This window comes from Cotesia glomerata, linkage group LG2 (genome assembly GCF_020080835.1).
Source record: "Cotesia glomerata isolate CgM1 linkage group LG2, MPM_Cglom_v2.3, whole genome shotgun sequence".
Lineage (NCBI taxonomy): Eukaryota > Metazoa > Arthropoda > Insecta > Hymenoptera > Braconidae > Cotesia > Cotesia glomerata.
This window is the reverse complement of record NC_058159.1, coordinates 9,213,230-9,223,758: the sequence shown is the minus strand read 5'-3', so window position 1 is coordinate 9,223,758 and position 10,529 is coordinate 9,213,230. Positions and strand designations below refer to the sequence as shown.

The window sequence follows — 10,529 nt, the reverse complement described above, 5'->3', positions numbered from 1 at the left end:
TGAGTGACACCTAGTTAAAGCATGCCTTGTAAGATTGTAAAGCAAAGAAATAAAATAAAAAAAATTGTTTGAATTTATGTAACTCGCGGAAAAATTTTCTCATACGATGAATGGTCTGTTATGTCCATGCACTTTTCTCTGGAAAGAACTGGAGGACGTTAACCGCTATTTAAATTAATTTTACTAATTCTAAGTGATAAAATAGTGACACTGTAATTGATTCTTTCAAATTATTAAATCTAAAGTCACGCTAAACAAGTTTTGGCTCCGTTTTTTACTATAAGTAGCCCTTATCCAACTCAATCTAGATAGTTATAAGATCTAACCACGAGGCACTTCCATCAGCTCTTTAATTCCCAATCCAGTAAAGAACACAAATTATCTCTAATAGTCAGTATAATTTCATGAACAAGAAAGTTTATCCAATTTCACTGAAATAACTTAAATTATCAAATCAAAATACTAAGTTTATTTAGAAGGCGTGTTCCTATATCGTCTTTTATAAACTTTCCTCATCAAATAATTTAACGATGAGAATAAAAACCTTTCGTCCGATCTTAAGCTTAATCTAATCTTCCCGTTTTCCGCTACTACTTTATAAAGGTGTAAAACACCTTGGACACTGCGATTTTAGATTACTGTAAAAAATTGGTGGTTAATATTATAATCACTCTAATCATTCAGATTACTAGAGTAAAGTATTACTAATAAAACACATCGTGTATGGATTAAATTTAGGATTTTTTGAGCAGAGTAATCCCTGAGTAAATATGGATTTTAATCCGAAAAATCTATTATGTATATTTTGCATTACACGGAAAATAATGTGTAGTATCATTTACTACAAGATTGCAGTAAATGCTACTGTAGTTACAAATGTCACAAAAATGATAACAGTTACTCAATATGCGTCAAATTTTACTAAGTCTATAAGTTGAGTTTACTCCAATCTTGCGGTTAATTCTACTGCACACTGCAGTAACAAATACTCCACGCGGGAGTTGAGAGTACTACAAAAGGAGCTGTTCCCGCTATTTCGCCATTTTGGGGTTAGTCTCTTGTGTATACTTGTTTATTATAGCATCTCATAAATAATAATCTGACAATTTATTGAAAATTAAATAATTGATTCTAAATATCTAAGTGAAATGGAAGATTTTGTTTCAAATAAACTAAATGAGTGGGGTTTAAATCACTTAATACCAGCATTTCAATGTAAGTATTTATTTATGTATGCTAGCTCTTGGCTTAACCTCTTTTTTATTTAAGTTCTTCTCAACTCATTGCTATATTTTTTTTTAATGTAAATACTTTACTAATATTTTTAAAATTATTCTCAGCTCAAAATATTGATCAGTTTGTATTTGATAATTTGAGTGATTCAGACATATCTTCATTGATTAATAGTATTGGCGACTTCCGAAAATTTTCCATACTATATAATAATTATAAATTATCCACAAATAATCCTGAGCCTGACATTCCTGTGCTTAAAAAATTACCTCATTCCCAAGATCCGTCTATCAATGTTGTTGATGTACTGAATGCTCCAATTATAATTGAAGATGCAGGTTAATCTTTAATTTACACTCATAAAACTAATCTTCTAAATTTTTCTATTATTTTTTTAAATTAAATTGATTTGATTTAAATAATTATAATATTTTCCTAACCACATAAAAAATTTTTAAAACAAATTAATTTTTTAAAGTTTTTATAAAAAAATTTTTAACTAATTTTTTTTTTTATTTGCAGAGGTTATTCACGATCAACCAAATATACAAATAATCAGTGCAGTTACAAGTAGAAAATTAAATTTTATACAACAAAAAGAGTATTTGGCTAGACTACTAAATACTCCAACTAAAGATATAATCGAAAGCGATATTCGTGGAGTCGCTGCTCTTAAATTAAACGATAAGCAAAAAACGTTTCGAAAAAATATTGCTCATATAATTTTAGATAAAGTTCTGGATGTTGATCCATCGTTCAAGTATGTACAGTAGTATTTCATAAATATATTGGAGAGAAATCAGGATTTACATTTTAAATCTTTTTTATAATAGGATACCCAGAGAGTTGTTTGCCAAATGGGCGACTGAATTAAGTGTTATTATCCCAACTGATTTGCCTCAAGTTTATTATTTTGAATCGTCAGTGAATGAAAAGGGTCAACCTTCATCGGCTGGTGGCGTATTGTATAATACGTGGATGAGTAAGCGCAGAAAATTGAAAAAGGCTGGTATGATTGTCGATGCAAAATTAAAACAACCTACTGAACAAGGTAACAGTTATTTCATATTTTATATGTACGTTAACTTTTCATCTTCATTAATATGTCATTAAATTTTAAAGAAATAACTTCTGCAAGTCCCGATGTAGAAGAAGATTTAACTTGGCTTCGCAATTGCACAGGACCTTTGAAAGATGTCATCGCAAAATGGAAACATACCCATAAACATCGATTAAATGACTTTAGAACGATATCGATATCGAGTTATTTAGAAAAATTTTTATTCCTCCGAGGACCACAGGGTTATTCATTAGTAATTATAATGTTTATTTTTTTATACCATTAGTTATTGATTTTTTATTTTTAATTAATGAGTTAAATAATGAAACAGATGCTTCATATAACATTATGCAAGCTGAGTTCTGGAAGAGTAATGCTTCGTCACAATTAGGACAAATAGTTTTGCCGTTATTGGTATATTTTGATGGCTTTGACACCGGCAATGTATTTGGTTCCCACTGTGGCTCCAATTCTATCGGGGGATTGTACTATACACTCGCATGTATACCTCCACAGTATCGCTCTCAATTAAATTTTATTTTTATTGGTCAGCTGATTTATGATCAAGATCGGAAAATTTTTGGTAATGATGCTACTTTTGGACGAATAATAGAAGAATTTAAGCAGTTAAGAACTAAAGGAATAAATATTCAAGTCAATAATATGATAAAAACTATATATTTTGAAGTTATTTTGATAACTGGGGATAATTTAGGACTAAATGGAATTTTGGGCTTTGTTGAAAGTTTCGGTGTTTCAAAATATTATTGTCGCTTTTGTAAAATGTCAAGAACTACATGTGAAGAGCAGTTTGTTGAAGATGAGAATCTCATTCGTAATTAAAAACAATACGATAGTGATCTAATTATTACTAATATTTCATTGACTGGAATAAAAGAAAAAAGTGTCTGGAATAAGTTGCACAATTTTCACGTAACAACTAATTCTGCAGTTGACATCAGTCATGATATGTTTGAAGGTGTATGTATTGATACGTTAAAAATGATTCTTCATCATTTTATTTTTAAAGAACAATTGTTTGATGTTGATACTTTAAATAGGCGCATTACTTTATTCGATTATGGCATTTCAGAAAAATCCAGTAAACCTCCAAATATTACTACTGATTCAACATCTGAGTTTAAGTTGAAAATTAAAATGTCAGCTTCAGAAATGACTTGTTTTGTACGATACTTGGGATTAATGATCGGTGACTTAGTTCCTCGTAACCACAAAGTTTGGGACGTTTGGATCCAACTTAGATATATTATATCTATGATTACTTCTCCTGTTGTTTATCAATCGATGATAATTGAATTAAAATCTTGGATATCAAAATTTTTAATCCTTCAAACTCAGACATTTAATTGGAAAATAAAACCCAAAGCTCATTTTTTGACCCATTATCCAAGAATGATGAATTTAATTGGCCCTTTGCCTCATTGCTCAACCATCAGATGGGAAGCTTTTCATAAAAGATTAAAAGCTGACGCAGTGTCAACTTCAAGTAAAAAAAATATAACCCATACTATTTGTGTCAAAGAACAATTAAGATTCAAAGATTTTTTCAAAGACACTGAATACCTGAATATTTTGAATTTTGGCAAGAAATTGAAAATTACTAAAACATTGAATGATTACCTATCTAGAACTTTTTCAGAGGCTAAATCTATCAACATTTTTTCATGGATAGAAATAGCTGGAACTAAATATTGTAACGGTATTACTGTAATAATTCGTTTAAAAACTATTGATCAATTACCTTTATTTGGTAAAATTATACTCGTACTTGAAATTGATGGAGTAATTTATTTTCAACTGAAATCTTTGAAATCTACAACTTTTGATGAACATTACTTTGCATATGAAATCTCCGCAAATGAATCTACAGATATACGTTACATAAAATATGACTCAATTCCTATAAAGACTCCTTGTTTAAACATTAAAAAATTTTCGAAACAGTATGTTGCAACGAGATCTATAATTCCGGATCTACAGATTGTTAAACAATTATAATTGTAAATAAAATGCTTAACGTTAAAAATAAACAATTAAAAAAAAAAAATACCGACATTTTTTTAAAATTTATACTTTTTTAAAACCCAAATATATTTAGGGTAATTATTTACAAGTGGGATCCACCCTATTTTTGATGTTTTTTATATTTTTTTTTTTAATATACAAAAAAATTATAAATTATAAATATATAAATAATTTAGTAAGTAATTTTTTATTATAAACTATAAAAATTTTAGGTTATATACTGTTTATTTATTTTTACGCAATAGATTAACCGCATATTGAGTAAATTGAACTACAATTGGAGTTACAAATACCGCAAGCTGTAGCATATCTTACTTTTTGCTACAGTTGACGCTTAACTACAATATTGGAGTAAATCTACTCACAATTTGGAGTTGTCTCAGATCATATTACAGCCTGCGGTAAATGGTACTACAGTTGTTGTTGCCACTACCGCAATTTATTTTCCGTGATTAAATAAGAGAATTCTTTGGAACATTGAACCAATTATTATTTTGTTTTCAAGTCTTGGATATAAATCCTAACGTAAAAATTGGAAAATAATAAATTATCAACATTACTACGTTTAATTATATGAAAATAATTGCTCCAATGTTACTAAAGTCAATTCACATATAACAGTTTTTGAGATTTCTGAATAAAATTATAATGCTGAGAATTCATCATACTTGTAAGAACTATGATCAGTGCATCTATTTTTCAATATTAAAATTTATTTGTTCCATCAAACTAAGGAAAAGGTATTAAGATTAATTTTAATAATCTCTAAACACAAATTTAGTAATTTTTTAACGAATACTTTTTAATTTTTAACTTCCTGCTAAGAAAATCGAAGATTTTCAAAAAATCGGGAAGTTATTGGTTTTACTCCGTCTCGCAAAAGTCGAGGTTTCAACAGATCTCGACGTTTTGAAGGCCTAAGAAGCTTTCCTGAGTATTTTTACGATGATGTCCGTACGTCTGTATGTGTGTGTGTGTGTGTGTGTGTGTGTATGTGTGTGTGTGTGTGTGTGTGTGTGTGTGTGTGTGTGTGTGTGTGTGTGTGTGTGTGTGTGTGTGTGTGTGTGTGTGTGTGTGTGTTGTAACGGTAGGTTCCTGCTACTATGTCGCCCCCCCCCTTTTTTTTTAATTTAAGGGCACCACTGGAATTTTTTTCACGGTTTCCAGAACCGGTCCAAGCAATGAGAGATGCCTAAGGGTCGAGAGAGATCATAATTAGGCTGACAAAAATAACAACATTTAACTTTCAATTTAACTCCAAATTTATTTAACTATTTTTACAATAGCCTTGAATATTATCTCATACACACACACTCTTATAAAATATAAAAAGTCTTAATCCTGACAGTACCCTCATATGGAGCGTCTATAATGCAGTTTCTAACTAAATCGCGCTGTCCACCGGACCCTCACGCTCTAAGACTCTAGATCTGACCTTAGGTGGTCGCCCGGACCCCTGCCCAAGGTTCAAACAGTCCTTAGCCCTTTCACTGTCGCCTGGACCCTCACTACGGGACTAAGGAACCTGAAGTCGACTAGGACAGAGGAGGATACCATGAAACTAGTCGACAACCCGCTAATACTAACCTCCTCGACAGCCCGTGAACGAGGAGTATATAATGTAAAATATTTCCACACACACACACTTTTTAATAAAACAATTTACCCAATTATCATACTATTTCTAATAACAATATTAAAATAACTCACTTAATTTCAATTAACAATATTCCTCAATACTCGCGTTTCACAATATGTCTTCCTGGGAATCAAATTCAAATACCGGTTCCTAACCTTGACTTCGATAAATAATTAAATTTAAATTTTGATTTCATATTATTTTTGTTATTAATTTATCACAGAAACTTTCTTGAAACCAAAAATTTTAGATTTATTTAAATCGAATTTAATCTGCCTGATTACTCGGCTTAGCGTCCATCTTGAATTCCAGAGTAGATTTGTTCGGTGAACAAGGCCCAGTAGCGATTAACTTGCTCCTGGGGGACTCCCAAATTCAAGAGACGCACCTGTCCACCGCTAGTTCCCGCAAAATCGAACCGACAATGGAAAATCAGCCTCTCGATCACGCCATGGATCGATCGCTTTATTGGCTGATCGCTCCCGCTAGACATGCGCAATAGCCTTCTTCCCCAAGTCAACGAGGAAGAAGACTAACTATTATTATTATCTTTCGCTTCCACGCTTTAGATGCAACTAGTCGCCATTAATTCCGCTTTACTTTCGCTTATTGTTAATTAACCGCATTTCGCTATTTTTATAATTTAAATTGCTTAAATTAACCGCTCATAATTCGCTCTAATTTGTTACAGATAAATTGTGTTATTTGTGCATTTATTTCACCGCTTTTACAGTGCCGGCAGAGTGTTCACCCACGTGTCAACCGGTATCGCTTGTGCTAACCACGCTGTGTATTATAAATCCGCTTTTATTTAAACAATCCGCTATTTAACATATTAAATATAACTTGTATTTAGTGTAAATAAATTACTAGTGTTAATTTTGATAATAATTTACGCGTTTTAATTGAGATATCCAGACCTAAACCTGATCCCCGCTTTTCCGCTCTTTCAGTAATTATTCAAGATTTAAGATAGGAATATTAGCTTGGCTAAATTTTCCAAGGTCAAAAGTTTACAGTCAACGCTCTCTGTATTTGACTCGCCCGTACAGGACCATTCTCTGTATTTGACTCGTCCTTGTTCATAAGAGCTGTGTAAAATCGTCAAATACAGAGGAAGAATGTGGTCAAATACAGAGAGCGGTCAAATACAGAGAGGTCCAATACAGAGAGCGTTGACTGTACTGTAGTTTTTCTCAATAATTATTTACTGGAACTTGGAAAAATTTATTTATCGAAGTCTTGAACAATTTTAATTTAATTATAATTCTAATTTTTATAATTCTCTAAATTTAATTTACTAATTTATAATTTATTTTAAATTTCGAATATTAATTTTAATTGTAATTTTTACTTTTAACTTTTAGAATTATTTTAATCTTTAGATGCTTAAGAAACTGCGTCGAATGCCACCAACCGCGTGAAAATCGGTTCATTCATTCAATAGTTATTGATTGCGATTTGAAAATTCAAAAAATAGTGTTTTATCAAACTTTTATCAAATTTTTATGCTCGAAGAGCTCAAAAGCATACAAAAGCTATTTTTTGAACTCGAAGAGCTCAAAATAACACACAAATTGTATTTATGAGCTCGAAGAGCTCAAAAACGTCATAAGTGCAATTTCAAGCGTTTAGGTATAGAGTTGGCGGGAGTTGCAGAGATGGCCTTCAGAGTCAACCGTTTTCCTAATTTTTTTTTTAATAGAAAGAGTAAAGAATTCACTTCGCAAGGTTTTTTAAACTCCAAAAATACAATGATTATTCAAATTAAAAATCATTCACGCCGCAAATGTTATACGATGTATATTTGTGTATAGAAGAATACTAAAAATAATTTACTATAATTTTTCCGTTTTTATTTTTTCAAGAAATGTGTACTTCAATTATTAATATGTCGTATTGAAAAAAATTTTAGTTTAGTAGTTGATTCAATTAAAAACTAATATTAGATATACATTTTAGGAGAATAGAAAAAATGATTCATATTTTAGAACTTAACACTAACTTAATTCTCCTTCAAAGAGACGATTCAGCGATCATGCGCGCTCCATCAGAGATTTTTGACACTGTTTTCGATCAAAATATTGTGCATGGTCATAAACTTATACATGGAAAGAAAATTGAAGGAGTTTTTACTATTTTACTATTGTAATTTTTACTAAATAAAATAGTAACGGTGGACTATACTTCTCATTTAGTAATTTTTACGATCTACTATTGTAAATTTTAGCAAGAGTCTTAAAAAGTCGAATACTATAGAACAAATTATACAATATGTGTTTGTGAACTTTACAATTCAACTATTGTAAAAATTCACAGTTGGTTTTTTTAAAAGAAATGTTAGGGAGGGAGAGAGATAGAAGGTTGGACTAATTGGTACCTGTACAGTAATCGAAAAAAGAAACCGACTTTTTCGTGCTATCTGGGAATCGAACCCAGAACTGCGATGGCAGCCAGAGACTCTCCCTCTACGCTATCCGAGGTAAACTAAGACCCATATCCTTTAACATTTACATAAACTCGGAGTCTAGCGCTGTGCACGGCCATCACTCGCACTAATTGAGAAACATTCCAATTCAACTATTGTAAAATTTGCTATAGTTCTATTGGATAGATACAGAGGCAGCACTGGAAATTTTCATCTCTTACTTTTTACAATAGTAATATCGTATTTTTTCATGAATAAATAGTATTTTTTCTTCTAAAATATTTGACAATTAATAATAATAAAAGTATAGTCCAGCTTTATAATAGTTGTATCGTAAATTTTCCCAGAAATTTTTTCCCATGTAAATGATCAGATCAGGTTTGATATGAGTATATATAAAGATAAAATTTTTTTTCACGGAAAAGTTAATTTGTCTAAAAAAAAATCACCTCACAATAACTAATTAAAATAAATGCCTGTATTTAAATGAGTTGAATTCGAAAAAGATTCTACAGTTGATGCTTTAAAAAAATTAAGAAAAAAATTTTTGTTTTATAGTGTCCCAATATTCATCAGTTTTCTCCTATTTTTATAGAATATCGGCGAGTCGGAAAAATTTTTATTCTGAGCTAGGAATAGTCGATGCTCGTACTGTCGTCACTATGGTCGCACTTGCATACCAAACCTATACCAACATACTTTGGTAGCTACGGAACGTGAGAAGATTTAGTTTGAAAGACACGTTTATACCTAAGGTCTGAATTTCTTGCGTTTGGTTCCATATCCTATTTCTTCAATATCTATAGCTATAGTAACGAAAGTACAGCGACTGTGAAACGAACTGAAAAATAAAAAGCTCATAGTTTCTGGTGTATTGTTTTTAGTAAGTGTAGATGAGAAAACCGAGTGGAAAAGTAAAGAAGGTATAAAGGTGAAGCACAGAGAAGACAAAAGGTAAAATAGAGGTGTAAAATGAGGTGCTAGAAATCGGTGATGAGGATCGCTTCATTCCGGTGAGGATACTTGACGAAAGGAAGTCTTGTCTCGACGAAAAATAGAAAAGTTCGTGAACGGAAGTCAACGACGTTGGGTCGGACGTTCGACCCACGATAATGTTCTCTTTGTGTCCTACTGCTTCCACTTTAGGACTAGGTTTGAGTCTATAACGGTGAAGTTAGTGGCGATGTTAGTGATATTAATTTTTTATTTTCACTCCCAAAGGCTCTATACACCTTGTTATTGGAAGATCGACGACAGCTTCTGATACTATAAGTATGTACGTATAAATTATCGAGTACCTCATAAATTTTACTTTACTCTAAGTCTTTATCAATGTTTCTAGGGTTATTGTAAAATAACGATAGATTTATAGATAAAACTAGTGCAGCTAAGTGACTAAGCGGAACCTGGAGTTTATCATCGTTATATGAGTCTTTTGAAATAAGTATATGGTTTTTAGGACGATAATTTTCAGCTCTAAAACTAATATATACAAACTGAATTGTTTAGAAATGAAATTCATGTAATATTTATAGTGATAAATAAACTCAATTTATTGAAAAGAACCAATTCTTGCTTCAAAAGTTTATTTTTGTCATATCAACCGCGAAAGTTGGATTTTCGAGTAACATGCAAAGGGCGCAAACTATACGATTTTTGACAATCTACAGTTTAGTTAACTTACCTCGCACTCGTATCGATAAGTGACATCTCTCTCTCTCTCTCTCTCTCTCTCTCTCTCTCTCTCTCTCTCTCTCTCTCTATTTGTCTCTACATTCCCGCATGGATGCTAAAAAGTACTATAGAATATTTAATTTCGTTTACTTCTACAATCCTCCGCCAGGGAGAGCATAAATCGAAAAAAAAAATTTTGGTGACAAGTCGATTCTTGTAAACAACATCCAAACAAAAACAGTTTCACTGTAAAAAACTGCGCCAAGTCCACGTTCATAAGACTTCGAAAAAAAATAATCGTTTTTTACAAAAAAATATGAAATCGAAAAAACTCCAAGTATTGTTTATAAATTTATTAAAAACATGAAAAAAAGTTAGTAGCAAGTTTAAAACTTAATGAAAATCTTTTTTAACGTACTTGGCATACGTCATTGAATACGACAAATTTT

The 10,529-nt window shown here is 31.2% G+C and overlaps 1 long non-coding RNA gene across 1 annotated transcript; it reads left to right on the top strand.

Annotated features, from left to right (window-relative positions):
- Positions 1–819: 819 nt before the first annotated feature.
- LOC123259586 lies at positions 820–2,528 on the top strand. The gene is made up of 4 exons (XR_006508277.1): positions 820–1,215; positions 1,756–1,993; positions 2,067–2,284; positions 2,356–2,528. It is a non-coding gene; the product is annotated as an uncharacterized LOC123259586 (long non-coding RNA).
- The last annotated feature ends 8,001 nt before the right edge of the window (positions 2,529–10,529 follow it).